We start from the raw sequence: 20217 nt of genomic DNA, 5'->3' as shown, positions 1-20217 counted from the left end.
AGTCCGGTGACTGCTTTGTTCTAGCTAGTGGTCCCTCACCTCTGTCTCTACTGGGATTTCCTCTAGGGAAAGAGGGACCCCGAGGAGCCAAATCGGAAAACCCGCTTCTCCTCTTGGCTCAGAAACCCAGTGGCTGGATGCGGCGTCACACCAGCTGCTGTCTCTGGGCTCTTTCCCCGGGGCCCTGCTGAGGAGAGCTGCGGTGGGTGCCCCTTGTCCTCACCGTGCTTGCTCCGGAAGCAGTGCAGTGCGTGGTCACTGAGCTCTCTGCAAAAAATCTTCGTTTTTTTTTGTTTTTGTGGTTCTGCTGCAGGTGTCCCAATTTCCCTTTGTGGACCTCCCCCGCCCCGCCCACCCCCTGCTCCCACAGGCAGTCCCCACCCTGGTGCCTGTGTCCATGGGCCATTTGTACACAGTCCCTGGTTAGACTCTTCCCCTTCTTTACCCCTTAGTCCCCTGCCCTCTGGTCGCTGTCAGTCTTTTCCTTGTTTCCCTGTCTGCCTCTGGTTCTGTTTTGCTTCTTTGTTTTGCTCATTAGGTTCCTCTTATAGGTGAGGTCATGTGGTATTTGTCTTTCACCGCCTGGCTTATTTCACCTAGCAGGATGCTCTCCAGTTCCATCCATGCTGTTGTGAAAGGGAGGAGTTCTTTCTTTCTGCTGCGTAGTATTCCGTGTGTAAATGTGCTACAGTTTTTTAAAAGATTTTATACAGAGGGGGGAGAGGGAGAAAGGGAGAGAAACATCAATGTGTGATTGCCTCTCATGCGCCCCCCACTGGGAACCTGGCCTGCAACCGAGGCCTGTGTCCTGAGTGGGAATCAAACCAGCGACCTTTTGATTCGCAGGCCGGCCCCCAATCCACTGAGCCACACCAGCCCAGGGCTACCACAGTTTTTTGATCCAGTCATTTCCTGATGGGCACTTAGATTGTTTCCAGCACGTGGCTATACAGTAGTCAGCCTGCGTCCCTCTTCTCCCGGGCTAACCCTTGCAACCCTTAGGGTACTGCAGGTGAGATGGGGTGTGATTTCTCCAGTGAGGTCCTGAGAAGCATTGCAGCTTCTACTTAGGCCCTCACTCCCTCAGATTCCCTCCTGAGGGAGGCCAGATACCATGCCATGCGGACCCTGAGGCAGCAGCATGGAGGGGGCCAAGGGAAGAACACCCCCCAACAGTCAACATCAGTTCAGAAGTGAATCCCCTGGCAGTTCGTTGGATGGCAGCCTTACCAGAGACCGCGAGCTAGAGGCACCCAGCTGAAATGCCCCCGAAGTCCCGATCCACAGGAACTAGGGGCGATAAACCATCGTCGTCACTGAAGCCACTGAATCCCAGGGTAGTTTGCGCCCTGGCAACGGGTGACTGACACAAAGGGCATTTGCATTATCTCTGACATGGGGAAACTGAGGCTCAGGGCAGTTTAATAGTCTGTCCAAGGTCTTACAGTTCGGGAGGGATGGGGCAGGGATCCCAGCCCAGGTCTGTCTGGCTCAGAAGCAGGGCCCCGGACCTGGCCAGTCCGCCCACAGCTCCGACTCGGACTGACGTTTATCACCCACCGTGAGCAAAGGCAGCTGTGATCTCTGTGCCGTGATGAAGACTTGTGCCTTTTCTTCTGGTGCCTCTATTTTGGTCTTAACATATTTTAGTAACGTCAGATTGTTTCTTATACGCCCAGTAAATAGCCTCAGAAACCTTCCATTCACAATCATTTATTCTAACTTGAGCTGTGTAAAGTCACGGCACACGAGCGGCGTATTCAAACAAAAGGAACCAACCTTCCTTGTAAGGAGGCTTTGTTTTCCTTGTTTTTCTCTCCCTCTGGAGCCTGGGTCCTCCCCGCCAGCACGCCCCTCCCTTGGGGATAGAACTTACAAGCCCTCTCGTGCCCTTTGCGTGAACAGGAAGTGAGTCCTCCGGCTTTTGCCTGCCCACAGCGACGTTGGAGGGCCCCGGCTAGAAGGACCGGGCCGACCTCGGAGCCCCGCCACGCCACCCTGCAGGGGTGAGGCTGTGCATCTCCCTCCCCTCACACCACGCACCCTCTAAGCCCAAGCACCCTGTTGTGTTTATCTGTCTCCCTGGCGCCTGGCACCAGAGAGGCACCCAATAAAGGTTTATTGAATGACTGAAGCCTATCTATATTGTAGGTGGTCACGACCAACTGTAAACAGTCCCTGGGTGAGCTGGCAAGCGCGTTCTGCCCTGGAGACTGTCAGCTGAGGCACTGACCTTGTCTTAGCCACTAAGCAGCTATGGGACTTTGGGCAAATTCCTCCACCTCCGCCAAGGCTCTGTCTCCTTGTCTGCAGTGGGTTGGTTAGGGTGCTGTTTCAGTGGTTCCCAAACCTGGGTGATGATCAGAATCACCTGCGGAGCTTAAAAAGAAAACGCTGCTTCTGGGGCTCCACCCCAGGCTGCAGAGCCCTGGGTTCCATTTGTAAAGCACTGAGCAGACTCATCTCTCCGGGTAGCCACCTCTCCCTTAAGTGACCAGACACACAGGCCCGCTTTGAAGCCTCAGTTTGCACATCTGCAAAGTGGGGGGGTGATAGTCATGCTGGCTGCCCCCAGAACTTAACAAGGCTAAGGCGAGACTCTCTAGTCGTGGGAAGAAGGGCCTCAGAAATTTCTGATGATTCCAAACAGGTCCGTTAACTATCGGTCATTTTACCTGCTTTTCTGAGTGTGACTCGGAGACCCAGTCTGACCACCCCACAGCGACAGAGCCCTGATGGTGCCCATCCGCCCCGCGGAGGCCTGCCTTGTGCTTCCCCCTGCCAGCAGTCCGGAGTCCCTTGGAATCCCCTCACTTGTTTCTAACGTTGGGGGTGGGCCATTGTCTCTTTCCAGCTTCCCTAGCACTCTCGGCTCTGGAGCCAACTTAACCATTTCTTCTCACCCTCCTGCACCCCCTGTTCTGCCCCCTCTCCCGATCCTCTGACACTTTCTCAAGCGTGTCTTGTGAACTGGCAGGTGGCCCACCAATAGATTGGCCAGGTGCCCTGAGTTTGGGTCAGGGCGCAGGGATGGTGCTGTGCAAGCTGACAGCTGAGCGAACCAAGATGCGGGTGTGCTGTCTCATTCCTTCTCCAAGCAAGGACAGAGAGGACCCAGAACGGCCTGTTTCTGGTGCTGTCTTTGGAGGCGAACCGCTGAAGACTGCTGGTGGCGCAGAGCCGGAGAGGGAAGACAGAGGGAAGGCGTCAAGGGTTTACTGAGTAGCTACTTTGTCCCAGGTACCGCGCCAGGTCCTGCGCACATAGTTTCATGACAACCAAGCTTCATAGCACCTCTGCTTTGCCGTGCAGTTTTCATCGGCCGTCAGTTTAATTCTCGTCCTGGGGCTCGGTGGGAGTTGGGGTTCTCAGCCTCCACACTGGCCAGCTGGGCCTTGGGGAAATACAACGCCCAATGTCACAGTCAGCAAGATGCAGACCTGGGATTTGAACCCGACTCTTTGTGACTCCAGAGTTTGTCCTTCCTGACGGAAATGGGGTATATTCATGCCTCCTATTTAGCATTTAAATTTCCAGGGGAGTGCTGGAACCTAGAAATAGGATTTCTTTTAAGGCTTTTGGAGCCAAAAATTATTTAAATTTTATGGCTAGGAAGAATGTAAACTTCCCTGTTCAGCAGACCAGAGATGATAAAATATGCATTTGTCAAATAAAATTCTTTGCTGTGATAAAGTAAATCATTCCTTGGCCTTGTAAAAAATTAGGCCTCACTTGAACTGTTTTCACTTCAGCCTTTGCTAATATTTCTGTTATCTCCATGAGGGATTACAATGATGAATGCCTTTTATTCGCATCGTTAAGCACTTCAGCGAAGGTGTGAACACGTAGAGCGTCCTAAGTCACAGGGAAATGAAACAATGCGGTCTCCTGGAAGGAAGAAAAAGTCTCGAGGGCATCTGCCAGATTGGGGTTGGCATCCCGTCTCTGCCACTGGCTGGCTGTGCACACTTGGTCCGATTCCTTGGCCTCTCTGGGTCTCAGTTTACTAGCGTGTCAAACATGGGTGCTGATACTTGTCTCGCTGGGCAATTGTAAGGAGGGTATGAGATGGCATACTGGTAGCACTTTGCAGGGATCCTGGCGCGAAGTGAGTGCATAATGAATGTCATGGCTGTTATCGGAAGGGTGGTCACGGTGGCCAGTTATGTAATGACGCGCCCAGGGCTCGCTTTAGTTACTAGTCCTTGGGGCAGCAAGACTGAGTGTAGGCCTTACTGTCTGGTGGGCCCCACCTGCTGACGTACTTCTGCCCCTGTTAGAGATAGGTCTGGCAGTAGGCAGTTGAAGCTCCTTAGTGGGTGTGTCTGTTGGCTGCAAGTAACAGAATGTCTGACTTAAAGTGTCTTAAACAATGAAAAGTATTGATCCCCTCTTACGAGTATTCTTATGGCAAGGGGTTCCAGATTTGTTTAAGTTGTTCAAAAATAGCATCATGTTTCCAGATTCTTCCTTTTGCCATTTTTCAGCCTGTTGGCCGTTAGGCTATTTCCCTCATAGTCCCAAGGTGGCTGCAGTAACACCAGGCGTCACATCTTTATACCATAGAATTCAAGGTCAGAAAGAGGAAAGGGCCTATTCCATCCTCATGTCTCCTTTAAAGAAAGAAGTAAAATTTCCCTACAACTCAAATTCCAAGAAGACTTTTCAGGCCTTTTGTTCGGCCAGAATCGTGTGAAATGCTCAGCCCAGTCCAGTGGTAAGGGAAATGGTTAGGGCCAGCGATCTTCACCTCTGGCTGAGGAGGAATTAGGGAGGGAGCCTTTAAACCACAGATGTCTAGGTTCTACCCTTAGAGACTGATTTCTTTTTTTTTTTAAGCAAGAAGTATCTCCTTATTTTTTTAAAAGATTTTATTTATTTATTTTTAGAGAGGGAAGGGAGGGAGAAAGAGAGAGAGAAACATCAATGTGCGGTTGCTGGGGGTCATGGCCTGCAACCCAGGCATGTGCCCTGACTGGGAATTGAACCTGCGACACTTTGGTTAGCAGCCCGCGCTCAATCCACTGAGCTACGCCAGCCAGGGCTTGAGACTGATTTCTTTGGGCTCAGCTGGGGCCCTGTGCACATGTGTGTGTGTGTGTGTGTGTGTGTGTGCGTGTGTGCATACATGTGTGTGTACTCTCCAAGAAGCTCTGAAGAGCATCTAGGGCTGAGGGTATTTGGTTTAGACTCTCCAGGCTTTACCCCCAGAATGGGGAGCATCTTACGTGTTCACTGACGCACATGACCATGGGCTATCTGAGTTCTGGAGAGGAGAGGCGAGTGCGGCTGTTGGATAGACATCCAAGAGGCACCTATACATGTTAACCTTCGGCAGATCTGAGTGAGAACTCCTGGTCTCCCACCTGTGAACTGTGTAAGGTTGGTTAAGCCAGTCGCTCTGAACCTCAGTTTCTTCACGCAAACAAGGAAGAAAGTACTACGTGCCTCTTGGAGTAGTTTTCAGGTTAAGTGAGACCAAGGAAGTGAGGACAGCTGACACAGATTAGGGCTCAGCACGTGTTAGTTCATGGCCCTGGAGGTCAGGTTTTCCTGTCCTGATCAGAAAGTACAGCTGGACCTGCCCCGGGGTCCTGGGGGCCTCTGCGATGCGGCGGTGACCTGAATACTTGACCAGAGCCACAGCAGCAGGGCTCCTCTGTGTGGTCTGGACAGGAGCCTTGGCCCCGAGTTCGGGCAGAAGGAAGCTCTGGGCAGGGCAGGGCAGGGTGGAAGGCTTTGATGACCACGTAGGAAAGAGTGAGGCGTGAGTTCTGGCTGGAGGCTAGGGTGTCTCGGAGCCTGCACAGCCCATGCTTAACTGCTTCATGGAAGCTCTGGGCATGGCCAGCCTCCTGCCTGTCGGCCCGGTGGCCTCTTTTTCTGCCTACTGTCCAGGAAAGGAGTTAAGTGTAAACTAACAGTTCCTGGAAATGGGTTGTCGGGTCACCGAGCCAATATGTTACAGATAATCTGTGAAAACAGCAAGGCTCCCATTCGTAAACATCTCCTCGATAAGCTCCTTAGGGCATACACAACCTGGGAAAACGAATGGCGTCCCACCAGCTGCCCGGGAATCGCCGGCCCCTGTGCCTGTCCACATGACCTCCCCATTCGGCTCAGTCCAGCCCAGCTCGGCCCGACTCCCTTGGACCCACCGGAGCAGAGCCCCGAGCTGCTCCTGGGCTGGGAGCCAGGATTCCCAAGGGGGAGCGGGCGGGGGCCTCCGTCTTCAAGTGACTCAGGGAGTGGGGGGTAAGTAACTCAGGGAGACTGCCAGGTACTGGGGTGTGATCGTGAACCGAAAAGTCAGGCAACCCAGGGCTCGGATCCTGGTTCTCAAACTCAGTGCTGTACGGCAATGCGTTGGAAAGGGAGGGAGCCGTATCCTACATGCGTCTAACTTCCGTAGCTCTAACCCACAAACTCGGTAAAAGTGCACGAGAAGAACAGGCTACTCCCAATAGCCCGGGGATTTGGCCTGCCAGGCTGTTGTTAGTGCGCACCCACCCCGGGTGACGGGGGACGGCACTTGGTCGGTCTTTGTGGGTGCGGGCTCTGCCTGTCTCTGTGCCCTGGCATCCTGCTGCGTTGGGAAGGACTCAAGCATGCAGGGCAATTACGTTTGACTGGAGACCTTTCTCGCCTTGCTTGCTGACTTTGGAATCCAAGTCCTGTGCGAGGTGTGATTCCCGTCCGTTTCCCCAACATGGTGGCCCTGCTCAGGCGGTGTGACGTCATCTTCTCTCCCAGAGCGGGAGGGATTCGGTGCTCCTCCGGCCGCCCTTTTCTTCTAGAGCCTCATACAGAGCCCCACACCTAATAAATTCACGCCCGCATGAACACTGGGTGCCTATCTGCTTCCACCTCCCCCGTCTGTGGGAGCGGAGGCAGGAACATTCCATTGTGACTCAGTCCCTTGGACCTCAGTGCCGAGTCTCTGATCCGCAGAGACCGGGGAGTTCCTTCTCTAGGAGTTCTGGAGTTGGCAATGGAGCCGTGGCTTAGACATAAAATACAGAGGCACAGTTTCTGATGGCATCCCAACCCCTGGTGCCAGTATATCCTGGAGTCCAAATGCCTGCCTGTCCTTGAGTGAGACCCAGCCTCCCTGTGAGAAACTCACGTGGGTGTCTAAGTGAGTTCAAGGTAGTTTCCAGTCACTTGCAGACAAAGTAGTTCTAAGCGACACAAAAATTTAAAGTGATTTTTTAAAAAGATTTTATTTATTTATTTTTAGAGAGGGAAGGGAGGGAGAAAGAGAGGGAGAGAAACATCAATGTGTGGTTGCTGGGGGCCATGGCCTGCAACCCAGGCATGTGCCCTGACTGGGAATCGAACCTGCGATGCTTTGGTTCTCAGCCCGCGCTCAATCCACTGAGCTACGCCAGCCAGGGCTAGCAACACAACAATTTAGATCAGAAAACGCCCAACGTCACTTGGATCAACAGTTCAAGATGGGCTCGTGGGCGGGGATTCTCACGGGCAGTCAGTCCTGCTGTGAGCCCTGTTGCAGGGTGCTGGCGTGGCCACAGTGTTGAAGCAGTGAGGGGCCGTCACAGGCCCGGGCCTTGACGGCGCCGAGTCACACGTGACGGAAGTGAGCTCCGTGGGGAAGACCCCTTGGGCCCACCAGTGGGGACCCACTGGTGTGCCCCCTGCAGCAGGTGTACATGGGGGAATGGCCCAGCTTTGATGCTCTGGCTCCTTCTGACCCAAGGCACAGCGCTCCCATTCCACTGCTTTTGGTAAAACCAAAGCACACTGTTCTTGAGAGGTGCTAGGGACCTGAGAGTCAGAAGACCTGGGTGCTAGTTTTCTCTGTGGTTGGGAGCCATCTGTTTCATCTCTCTGGGGCCCTGCTGCCTGGGCTATACAGTGAGACTGCTGGATTGGAGACGGGACAGAAGGCTGGGCCTGCCAGTTGCCTCTGCCTCCTCGTTCTCCCCAACATTACAGTGTCCCCAACATTACATGCTCGGTGCACAGACGCAGGGGTGCAAGAGACACGCCTTTATTTTTCCACAAGGAATTTAATTCTTGTCCCAGGTCACATTTACACTTGGGTGGTCTCTCCCGTGACTTTTCCCACAGTCATGCACACGTTCTGGAAGCTTCCTAGAGGCTGGTCCATTTGGCCTTTACAACCGTCTGTCCTCAGCAGCGTCCACAGACATATGTCCCTTGTTAGTCTGTCTTGTCCTCGGTCACTGGTGGTCAGGTAACTTGCTCAGGGTCTCGCATAGTTTGTGGGAAACTCGAACCCACCCTGGCTGGGGTGGCTCAGTGGACTGAGCGCCAGCCTGTGAACCAAAAGGTCACAGATTCCATTCCGTCAGGGCACACGCCTGGTTTGTGGGCCAGGTCCCCTGATGGGGGCGTGCGAGAGGCAACCGATCTATGTTTCTCTCCTACATTGATGTTTCTCTTCTCATTCTCCCTCCCTTCCCCTCTCTCTGAAAATAAATAGAATCATTTTAAAAAATGCCAAGCTGAGCTGCAAAATTCTGAAGTCAATATAGATGTAAATATAGATCTATAGATATATTATTATATGTAGATTGAAGGTATATACATATACATATACATGTGGTGCCTTTTAAAAACATTCTCAAAAGTTGGTAAAGTAAGCTCCATTACCCCCGTCTCTCAAAGGCAGAGACTGAAGCTCCATTTCCATAACTGTCACGCCCTAACAGGAAGACTCAGCGATTCTGACTCAGTTCCATCTCATCCGAGCCCCTGGGCTCTCCCCCCTGAAATTCCTGTCTCAGTTACACTTTAAAAACTAGGCGAGACCTTAGTGTCGAGTGGAGTGTCGAGTGGAACACACGGTAACTTTGGAGCTGGCCAGCACCTCGGCCACCTGCCCTGTGGGGAGGACAGAGGCTGTCCTGTGGGTTGGAAGCAGTCCTTTGGACATTCCGGCTGAAAGCCTGTATTCAGGCCAGCGGTGGCCTCCGGATTCTTCAGGGAAAGGGCCGTGAAGGAAAAGGTGAGGCGTAAATGATGAGGCGGGAGAGGGTTCCGTCACGGTGACCTGAAGGCTGGGAGGAAGCTCTCCAGCAGAGCGACAGGCTGTCTCACATTCTTGGACGCAGTCTCGTAGAAGAATGAGAATCACTGTGGGAAAACTTGGCTATCATCAAACAGGCCCTACTTTAACATTTTTTTTTTCAGAACAAATGTAGGAAACTTTTGAAAATCTAAGACAAAGAACTAAGAAGCTTCCCTAAATCTTCACACCTTAACAGAAGCATCGTTCGTGTGAACGTCCTAGAACTTTTTCTGGAGTTCCCCTTAATGAGAATTGTAACCCTTGAATTGCTGATCACCCATCTTTTCCATTTAGTATTATTTTATAACTCACTTTTTTATAGGTAAAATTTTTTAAAGATTTTATTTATTTATTTTTTAGAGAGGGAAGGGAAGGAGAAAGAGAAACATCAATGTGCGGTTGCTGGGGGCCGTGGCCTGCAACCCAGGCATGTGCCCTGACTGGGAATCGAACCTGTGACACTTTGGTTCGCAGCCCACACTCAATCCACTGAGCTACACCAGCCAGGCTCATAACTCATTTTTTCATATGGCCACATATTTTTATAACATTATCTTTTATGAGTGCAAAATATTTTATGTGGTAGGATGTAACATTATGATACAATCACTTACCTATTTTTGGACGGAGAGATTTTCCCCCCCGACCTTTGGTCCTGGGTAAAGGATGTGCTGTCCAGCCTCTGCACGGACAGAGAATCTCGGGGCCGGTATCTTCCCGTAGCCTCCGAGTGGAGCCTCACCCCCCACTCTCCCCACTTTCGTGGCCCGTCTCCTGCCCGGCACCCCCTGCGGGATCTGGTAGAGTCACGGATCCCACCTCTCTCCTCTATTTTCGACCCCTTCACAACCGTGTAGGACAAGGTTCTCCCGTCCCAAAGCATCAGCCCCTTTGCCTTGAGTCCCTCAATTACCCCTATCCAGGGCCCCTCTCCTCACCCCACCTTGTTTGTGTCTTAGGGTATTGTGGCTTCTGCCTCTTCCATTCCACTAGACTGGCCCTTGCAAAGACCCCCCGGGGGGGTTCCAGGGGACCTTTCTCCGGGGACGTCTTTAGGACCTTGTTTCTCCACGCGACTCGCTTGGCCTTTGCAGCGCCGCCGCGGCCTCCGTCTCTGAACCGCCCTCGGATCTCTCCGTGCCCTCGGCACCCATCTCCCCGCCTGGGGCCTGTCTCGCCCAGTCCTTCCACGTCAGCACTCCCCGGGGTCTCCTCCTCAGTCCTCTCCTCTTCTCCCTGCAGAGACGCTCTTTCTCTGGAGTTTTGTTTGTCCTCGATTTCACCGACTTTCAGTAAGTTGCCACCCTTCTCCCCCCATCAGACCCTCTGATTCCACTGTGAACGCTTCTCCCAAGCGTTCCTCGGGCTTCCAACTCTCAAACCCTCGTCCAGAGCCGTATGCGCGCCAGGGTCTGCTCTCCGGTAGATGGAGCGAGGGATAAAGCGTGGTCTTCTGCAAAGTCACGTGTCATTCGCCGTGGGGCATCTCTCTCGGATGGCGCGCATGCAGCCTGCCCGGAACCCGTTCTGAAGCTCCCTGCCCCCACCCCCCACCGGCTCCAGGCACTGGGCTCCCTGCTTACCCTCCAGCTAGTTGCCGGAGCCAGAAACGCGGGTCCTCCCAGACCAGCTCTGACCTCGTCTCCACGGCCTGCGACTCGCGTTCACCAGCCTTTTTGAAACGGCCTGCGGACCCTCTGCCTTCCCGCGGCGGCTGCACCCTCGGCCCCTCGCTCCTGCCTCTCTTCTGCAGTAACTTGTTCATGGACCTCAGGGCTTGCAGGACGGCCCCTGAACAGAAACGTGGTGGCGTCACCCTGTAGCTAAAACTTCCGGGGGCCTCCCATCACCTGCGGGAGAGGCTCCAGGTACTGGACTCCAGGTACTGCAGCCTGGTCCTTGCTTCCTCCTCCGGCTCTTTTTCTGCCTCTCAGCGTCTCACACTTTGTGCTCGCTCATGGCACTGCGCTGCTTGTCACTCAACCCTCTCAGTTGCTTGGTAGGCGCGCTGTTCCTCTTGCCTGTAATCCTGTGCCCTGATTTCTCACGTTTCCCTTTAAACCTAAGTGTCCTCGTCTCAGAGAAGGTCTCCCCTCCCCCACCTCCCTGGGCTTGGTACCCCCCCCCCCCCCGCCCCCGGGTTCCGTGCGGTCCTAGCAAGCCGCCAGCACTGGCCTTCCTCACCGTGTAGTGAAACATCTCATGGTTCCTCCGTTCCCACGTCTGTCTTTCTTAGGAGTTCAAATGAATGTTGAACAAGTACATTTGAAAGATGCTGTGTATCTGCCTAAGGAATTCTGTGTCAGCGACTCGTTGCTGTAGGTCAGAATAGTTCATGGGGTTCCTTGTCCTGAACGCTGGGGAGAAACGACGTGTCCACAGGGTTGTCCAAAGCTCCCCAACGGGGCCAGGAATTAGGATTTCACCTCTGACCTCCGACTTCCCATCCCAGGCACGGACTCGGAGACCACAGCAAAGCTCCCAGCATTTCAAGGCGCTGGACAAACTCTCTGCCCTGCAGATTAATTTTAGAGTCAATTGAAATTCCGCCAGCTCTGGGGGAAGTGATGGGGAGCCAGGCTGACAACCAGCAAAGGAGGAAATTACTCTGTGTCTATTTCAAGATGAGAGAATTGTAACCACGGGCCCTCCCCCAGTGATGCTGTTCGAAAAAACATAAATTTAATACTTTCATGAAACTCAATCTCCTAACCATAAGTGTTTCAGGGCTCTCTTTGATGTTTAGGGAAAACAGGCGGGTGCCAGCGTCTTCCGCGCACATGGCGTGAAAGCACACCAGGCCCGCGCCCCTCGCGCGCCAGGGTCCCTGGCTCTTCTGGAGGGAAGAGTTAACCTTTGTTGCACTAACTCAACACATACTTGTTTTAGTGCTCACTGTGTGCAAAGGGCACCATGTTGCTGGAGAAGAAGCACAGGTTTCTGGGTCAGACGAAAGGCGTTCAAATCCTTTCTTGGCCCCTCATGGGCCTCAGATCATTGCCATACCATTCTTCCCCGGGGTTTTCATACCTGCCTTTCAGGGAGGCAAGGGGGATTATGTAAGAGAGTGAACAAGGAAGAAACCGCCTAGCGCAGTGCCCAGTACCTAAATCAGAGAGAGAGAGAGGGAGGGAGGGAGGGAGGGAGGGGAGAGAGAGAGAGAGAGAGAGAGAGAGAGAGAGAGAGAGAGAGAGAGAAAGAAAAAAGAAAAAAAGAAAGAAAAAGAAAGAAAGAAAAGAAAAAGATAAAGAGGGAGGGAGGAAAGAAAGAAAGAAAGAAAGAAAGAAAGAAAGAAAGAAAGAAAGAAAGAAAAAGAAAGGGAGGGAAGGAAGGAAGGAAGAAAGAAGGAAAGAAAGGAGGGAGGGAGGGAGAGAGGGGAGGAAGGAAGGAAAGAAAGAAAGAAAGAAAGAAAGGAAGAAAGAAAAGAAAGAAAGAAAACTAGGAGAATTCAGTTCCCGACAAATAGAACTTGAGTTCACAATTGTGGCTCTTACTACAAGCAACATTGAACACCATTAGGGATGCATTAATTAGAAACGCGTTTGGCTGCAGAAACACAACCAGTGGCAGGTCAGTAAATGATTAACAATGGACTCCTTGGGGGAAATAAAACTCTGATTTGTAGCGTTTGCTGATTTCCCTGCTGGAAACGCTCGCACTCGCACCACGGCTGACCTCAGGCGCCCCGCGTGATAAGACTGTGGGCGGAGCCAGGAGGACCCGCCTCACCCGGTGCGGTGCGGCCTGTGCCAGGCCGTGTAGAGCGGGGGAATGCATGGTGTCCCCCCATGCCAATGCGGCAGACGTGTACTGCCTCAAGAGCACAGTAAAGATTGCAAGATATTTAGGAATGGGTGAGCTCTGCGTATTTCTTGCCTTTATTTTTTTTAACATAATGTATTTGATTGTGAGATGATATAACTTAATTTCTAATAATGCTTGTGTTTAATAGCTGGCCCACAAGGTTCCTTAAAGTTTCAGAATGCCCTGTCAGAGGCCGGGTGGGTTAGCTCCAGCACTCCACTGCACACCGTTCTGCTGCAGGGACTTAAATGTAGCGTGCTCCGTTTGTGCCAAGTGACAAGGGGTGCAGGGATGGGCAGCCAGGGCTGGTGACTCGGGAAAGCCATCAAGGACCAAGCGCTGCTGGACTATGATGAGCCCTTCACCCTCATGGATCCTGTTGCATGACTGCAACATGGCTGCTGTCCCTCCAGACTCTACACCCACATCCCATGCAGCAAGGAGGAAGGAGAGAAGGGATGTGCGTTTATGTGGGAAGAGATGCTGCATTAGTGTCTAACTGCTGCGGTAACAAACGACTACAAATTTAGCACAGAAACGACGGTGGCTAAAAGCAACGGCAACACAGGTTTATTCTCTTAGGAGTTTGGAGACTGGACGTTGGAAATGATTCTCACTGGGGCGAAGTCGGGGTGTCAGCAAGGCTGTGTCTCTCTGTGCAAGCTCTGGTGGGGGGACCCGCTGGCTCACCTCCTCCAGCTGCTAGAGGCCGCCCAGGTTCTTGGTTCGTGAAGCCCTTCCACCTGCCTCGCCGGCAGCAGCTGCTCTGGTCGCCCCTCGCATTGCTCTGGCACCGCCCTCTCCAACCCCTTCACTTGTAAGGACCCCTGTGGTGATTTGGGGCCTGTCTGGATAACCCAGAATAAGCTCCCCATTTTGGGATCCTCACCGTAATCCCCTCTGCAGAATCCCTTTTGCTAGGGAAGGGAACAGCTTCACGAATTCCACTCACGAGGACACGAACAACTTTGGGGGACATTACTCTGCCCGCCATGGGCGCCTTCACCAGGCGCCACTTCCGACTTCCCGTGGACCACAGCTGGGCTGTCACAAGGCCACCTCCAGGTTCGGGCAGGGCAGGAGAGCATGTTTTGGCTATCAGAACAATCTAGAAAATGTGGCTAAGGCAGCAGGGGCTGGAAACAGCAGTTCCTCAGTCAGCTAGTAGTGTCTGCTGCATGGCAAACAACTAAGAAATCACTGAGCAGGTCTGTTCAGAGGGTAACACAGCTCTCAGACTACTAGTTGTTTTGAAAACAGCAGACTACTACCCTAAATTAGTAATTGGTGGGTCTACCATATTGTACGTCATTGTTCAAGCATGCTTTCTCACCTGGCTTCCCCTTTCTCTCTCTCTTTTTAAAAGACTTCATTTATTTATTTTTAGAGAGAGGGGAAAGGAAGGAGAAAGAGAGGGAGAGAAACATCAATGTGTGGTTGCATGTCACATGCCCCCTCCTGGGGACCTGCCGCACAACCCAGGCATGCACCCTGACTGGGAGTCGAACTGGTGACCTTTTGCTTCGCAGGCCAGCACTCAGTCCACTGAGCCACACCAGCCAGGTTTTCTCTCTTTACCTGTGGGCTCATCTCAGGGTGCTCAGCCCATCTCTGGCACACAGTTGACAAAGGAGATGAGTTCCTGTGCTCCCTTCCGTGTCTTTCACAGGGTGGGTGGGAGGGGAACCCCTCTTCCCTCCAAATCAAGGGGGAGGGAATAGGACGTAGCACTGTGGCCAGCCACCTTCACCCGTGCACCATCAATCACGTTGGAAGAGTTATGCCACTTGGCTCCTCTGTCCATTTCCCAATTGTTTAGTCACTGAGAGGGAGGCGGAGGGTGGGGAAGGGGCTGAGTAGCCACAGGCGTCCGGCAGCCGGGTCGTCGATTTCGGGAGTAGAGTCACCTGGAGCGGGGAGGACTTCCTGGTGCCGACACAGTGGCCGCTCACTGGCTTTGCCCTGGGCCTCTGCTTTTCCACCAGACAGGGCATGTGACACAGAAAAGCTGATCCTTGGAAGAGGCGTCGATCCCCACCGTGGCCGCCGCAGAGAGAACGGAATGCAGGAGAAAATGGTCCTGTCATGTCAAGCAGGCACACCTGCAGCAGGTAAGCCTTGAACGCCGGGACACGTGGCCACATGGCACGGTTCACATTCCGTAACAGCGCTGGGAGGACCCCCTGCGTCCCTCAGTGTCCCTCCGTCAGGCGAGACATTTCAGAATGTGCTGCCCAGAGGGGGTGTGGCCCTCAGAAGCTGCCAGGCCCCTGCACCGTGACCAGGATGCTGTGAAACAGGGCTGCTGTGGCTCTGTTTGGGGAGCTCAGCTGCAGCAGCAGCAGCCGTGTTGACCTGCATGGTGCCAGTACCTTCTCCCAGCTTCCTCAGCGCTGATAATTTCCGTTGTCCTACCCTTTCTGTAGATCTTTGCCTTCCCAGTCTTTGGGGCAAATGAGGTAAAACAGACGTGATGAGAAAACTGGAAGAAAGGGCAAGCAAGAGGACAGCCAGACCCCGAGCTCTGGGAGCCTGAGGGCAGCCGGGGCGGTCCGAGGGTCGGGGGGGCCGAGAAGCCACATGCAGAAGGAGGCCGTTTGGGGGTAAACACTCGACATCTCTATATAGTGCGCTGAGGTCGGCGGGGGCCCGGAAGGCATTTTCAGGGAAGAGCTATTACAGACCGAGGACTTCCCTTTTCAGCCTCTCTAAACAAAGGCTTCCCGGGCAGATGGAGTGGTGTGTGGTTTTTGCTGCTGCTTCTCCCTCTGGTGACCGCACGGCTGCATCATGAATGAGGCCAGCGTCTTGGGAGGGGGCCGGGAAGCTGGCCGGTGAAGCGGGGGTCTGGTCCTGCGGAGGGGCCCCGGCTGCTCCCGCCCTTGAGACTGCAGGGGCTTCCCGTTTTCACAAGGGGTGGGGGCTCAGCTTTTCTTTGTCTCCTCCTGTTCTCTGCCCCGCGGGGGTAGCCTGGGTCGCACGGAGTCTCGTGAGTCCACTCGGTCATGACAGCGGATGCGAGCCCCCAGGGGTCGGCTTTACTCACGGGGGTGGCTTCAGCCCCCTCGTGGCGGCATCGTGGCGTCCTCTTCATGCACAAATGGTTGGGCCGGGGGAGCCCGAGGCTCCCAACCTGGGCATAGGGTCGTTGTTCGAAGACTTGCGGAACTCTGGGAAGCACAGATTCTGTTTTAGGAAATTGTGGCAAGCCCTGGCCAGGCGTTTGGCTGGAGCATCCTGTACACCAGAAGGTTGTGGGTTTGATCCCCGGTCGGGGCAGACGCCTCCGTTGCAGGTTCAGTGTCTGGTCTGGGTGCATACGGGAGGCCAGTGATCGACACTCCTCTCTCTCGTCAACATCTCTCTCTCTCCCCCCACCTCTGTCCCCCCTTCCCTCCCACCTTCCTCTCTCTCTAAAATCAGTAAACACATCCTCGGGTAGGGATTAAAAAATTGCAGTAATTTGCAGTAAATATGTGTAGCATAAAAGTTACATTCTAATCGTTTCCGGGGCACAGTCTGGGGGCACTGAGCGTGCTCGTGCTGCGGCGTGGCCATCGCCACCATCCGTCACTGGGAGTTCCCAGCTTCCCACTCGGAAACTCCGTTTCTGATCAGCAGCAGCAGCCCTGAGCCTCCCCTCCCCGGCCTCGGGCAGCCACCGTTCTCCACCGTGCCACTCTCTGTCTCTTGGCCCCTCACGTAAGTGGCAGCACACAGCATTTGTCCTTCGTGTCTGGCTTGTTTCCCAAAGCATAATGTCTTTAAGCTTCGTCCATGCTGTAGTGTGTCACCATCTCGTTCCCTGTTACAGCCGGTGGCGTTCCGTGGCTTGTATGCACCCTCCTGTGTCGGTCCATCCGTCTGTTGTGAAGTTGTGTCCTCCTGTGGTTAGTGGTGTGGGGCACCTTTTTACCTGCCCTCTGGCCACGTGCATCGCTGCCGTGGAGAATGGCAATGCCAGCCCTTTGCCCCCCCACCCCACCCCTGTAACCAGGTTGTTTATTTTGTGTTGCTGTGCTGTGTGTAGGAAAGACTCTTGGATAACAGACCAGCTAACAGTGGTAACTGTGACTTTCATAGTACGTAATCACCAGCAAATAGAGCTTCCCACTTGTTCCTCCTTTCAGGCCCGGGATTTTAAGGATCATTTACATCGATCTGTGTCTGGAATAGTCCAATCTCATCTCATTACCTTTCAGTTAAAAGGCTGTCGTGTAAACAGTGTCGTTTCTAACAGAAGCAGGGAACCCAGAGAGAGAAGGGCTGGGGATCTGGCAGCTGGCCCCAGGTAGGGCCCGCAGTGGTGGAACCCAAGCCAACATTCCCACGTCCTAACTATCTGCTGGCCACAGTCGGGCACAGCTGCGATGGGCTCACCCACCGGCACGTCTGCGGCCCAGGCTGGGCCATCGTGAGGGACAAGAGGGCGGCTCTCTGCAGAGGGTGAGGCCGTGGGATATGACACATAAAGCAGCTCTGCCTTCCAGCAGCAGGGTGGGGGCGGGGAGAACTCCCGGCCCCCAACTTCTCCTCCAAGTCCTGCAAACGGTCCTGGGAACCCCAAGAAGCAGGCACACCTCGTGCCCTCCGTGGAGGCGTGTGAGTCCCAGCGCTACGCAGGCCAGCTTCCTTTCCTCGGCTTTGCTCCTCGGCCACTCTTGACTGCAGGAGTCACGTGTCTTCCGGCACTGTGCACCCAGTCCCCTCCAGGGCCGCGGACGCCCTTCCGTGCCCGCCCCGGGGCTGCTGGGACTGGCCTCCGGCACACAGGTCCGCCCGCCGCCTGGGCCATGGCCTACGAGGCTGCGGGCACCATGCACTTGTCCCACTTTTCTGACTTGTTGTTGCTCCTTCGTGGCTCGTGGATGGCAGTTCCCTGAGCACAGGGCAGGCCGGAGCCCTCGGAGCCCTGTGTGCTGGACCCAAGGGCTCTCTGGGCCGGACCCGGAGCCGCCCCACCGAGGCAAGCACGCTGCCCTCTGGTCAGGCTTTACAAGGGAGCTCCCTCTCTTTAGGGCACGGGCGGCAAACACGAGGCCCGTGGGCTGAATCCGGCCCTCCGCCTTGTTTTATCCGGCCCGGCACCTTGTTTCTCTACCCAGCGGCAGCGCCGAGCTCTCACTGAACTGTTAAGGAGCAGTTACGTGTATACAGTCCTCAAGTTACATTTGGCCCTTTGAAGGCAACCGCGAGGCTGATGTGGCCCCCGGTGAGCATGAGTTTGACGCCCCTGCTCTAGGGCGAGGTTTTTACCAGGACACTCTTGTCTGTCCTTCTCCTCCAACTGTACCCCACCGGGCCCTCTGTCCCTCCACTGCCACCAGGGCGGGCTCAGGAGAGCCAGACACCGCACTCAGCTGCAGTGTCTCACCCTCTCCCTTTCCTCTGGAGACGCTGCCAGCAGACAGGTCCTTCCGGGTGCCAACTCGCAAGACCCAAAGTTTGTTTCTCCAGCGTGACCAGTCCCACATATTTTGGCATTTTATCTTAAAACGTGTATATATATGTAAATGGATGAACACATCTATTCCCCAACCCTCCTGGAGAGACGTATCTGACTTTCGAGTCTTCCTGGAATTGAAGGACACTGGGATGCATTTATTGACTTGCTAGGTTCCTCTGCATGTTACCTGGATGACCATCTCTGTGGAGGAGAAACCGGAGCGAGCCCGCGTAACACTGGGCCTCCCCGGTGGTGGAGGCCAGAGCGCTGTGCTCCTCCCCAAAGATGTGTTTCCCTTTCAGACGGGGCTCTCAATGGTGTTACAGTCAGAAGTCGAAGAGGCGCTGTGGCTCGTTTAACACACCTGTGTGTGAAAGGGACCCCTGGAAACACGCTCAACCTCTTCATTACGTCAGTCGGGAAACTGCTCACGTGGGGACAGTGACCTGCTTGAACTCAAATCCTAGGAACCAGATGTCCCGTGTTCATCACCCGTGCCCAGCGAATCCTATGCCGGTCGCTCTGAATCACAGCTTCTATCCTCAGACCGCTCGCTGATGGTTGTTCCTGCCGAGTCATGACTCCCGGTCTCTTGAGCTTTCCAGGGTCTCACGTTTTCCCACGGGCGAGCTTTTCGAACTCGAGGCCCGGGGAGAAGAGGACTTGGACGGTAAGTTCAGCTGTACTCTGGAACCCCCTGGAAAACTGCATGGGCAAGGGCGCGCACGTAGGGTCTCTGGAAGGACTCCCGCCTCTAACCTCACAGGCAGCAGACTCTTGCACTTACGTGAGTTGTTTTATGCATGGGTAGGTCTGTGTGTTTGCTCTGGGGAGCGGGTCTGTCTGTTTATACTGGACTCTCTTGGTTGGGCAAGATAAGACACCTTGATCGTGAAGGTAATTTATTGGCTTATTTCTCATGGACTCCCACTCAGGACACTAATAGCTTCCAGGATGGCCGAATAGGGTCGCTCTTTCTCTTTTCTCCGTCTCTCAGTCCAGCTGGCCTCTCTCTTCATTCTCATTTGGGATTCCTTGTTCGCGTTGGACAGGCAGGCCCCCAGGGACTCCACCCTCACCTTTCCCGGCTTAGTATTACCGAGCGGGAAGAGAGTGCGTCTCAGTCACCTGCATGGGTCACGCAGACGTGCCTTCACCATTCACTGGCACTAGCGCGCTGGGCTCTGGCCATCAGCCTGGGTCACATCTGCATTCTCTTCCCACTCACTGATAGTGACAGTCGGACAGAGCCCCGCGGGGCGGGGGAGGAGCTCCACACAGGCGCCAGGAGGAGGGAGATGGGGAAGCACGGGCAACAGGTGCACCTGCGGCAGACCCAAGCCACCATCCCCCAGATTCTCAAAGGGTCCATGATCCAAGAGGTTAAGAACCTAAGGTTTTCTCAGGGGCAAGGGCCATCGCGGTAAGTACTCTCCTGCCCTAACTTAAGAAGCTAGAACATGTGGTTTTTATACAGGCACACATTTTTTTTGCTCCAGCCACACAAGTGTGCTTCGAGTACTCACTCTGTGCTACAAATGTGTTTGTGATTTCGTTTTTTTCTACTAGGAGACACGCGGTGTTTTCGGTTCACTTTATGTGCACAGGCTACCGATAGGGCCATTGTCCGTTTCCTCGGAGCAAATGAAAACACTGCCGTTCTCTGCAAAGCATCATTTGCACCCCTCGTGGTTTCCGTTCTGTGCGGCCCGCCCGTCTGTGACGGTGACCCCTGAAGGGCCGCCCCGGGCTCCATCCCTGGGAACTCGGGAGAGTCGCAGCCCAGGGGGATCACAGACATGCCGTCACCGCCTCCCCCGGTCTCCCGGCCTGGGGACCCCACTGCGTGCCCGCACAGGGGGCTCAGACCTTCCCAAAATTACACGGACGCTCAACGGGCTCTGTCTTC

This window comes from Phyllostomus hastatus, unplaced genomic scaffold (genome assembly GCF_019186645.2).
Source record: "Phyllostomus hastatus isolate PE091 unplaced genomic scaffold, TTU_PhHast_1.1 phas_contig_196, whole genome shotgun sequence".
In the NCBI taxonomy this organism is placed as follows: Eukaryota; Metazoa; Chordata; class Mammalia; order Chiroptera; family Phyllostomidae; genus Phyllostomus; species Phyllostomus hastatus.
This window is presented reverse-complemented; position numbering follows the sequence as displayed.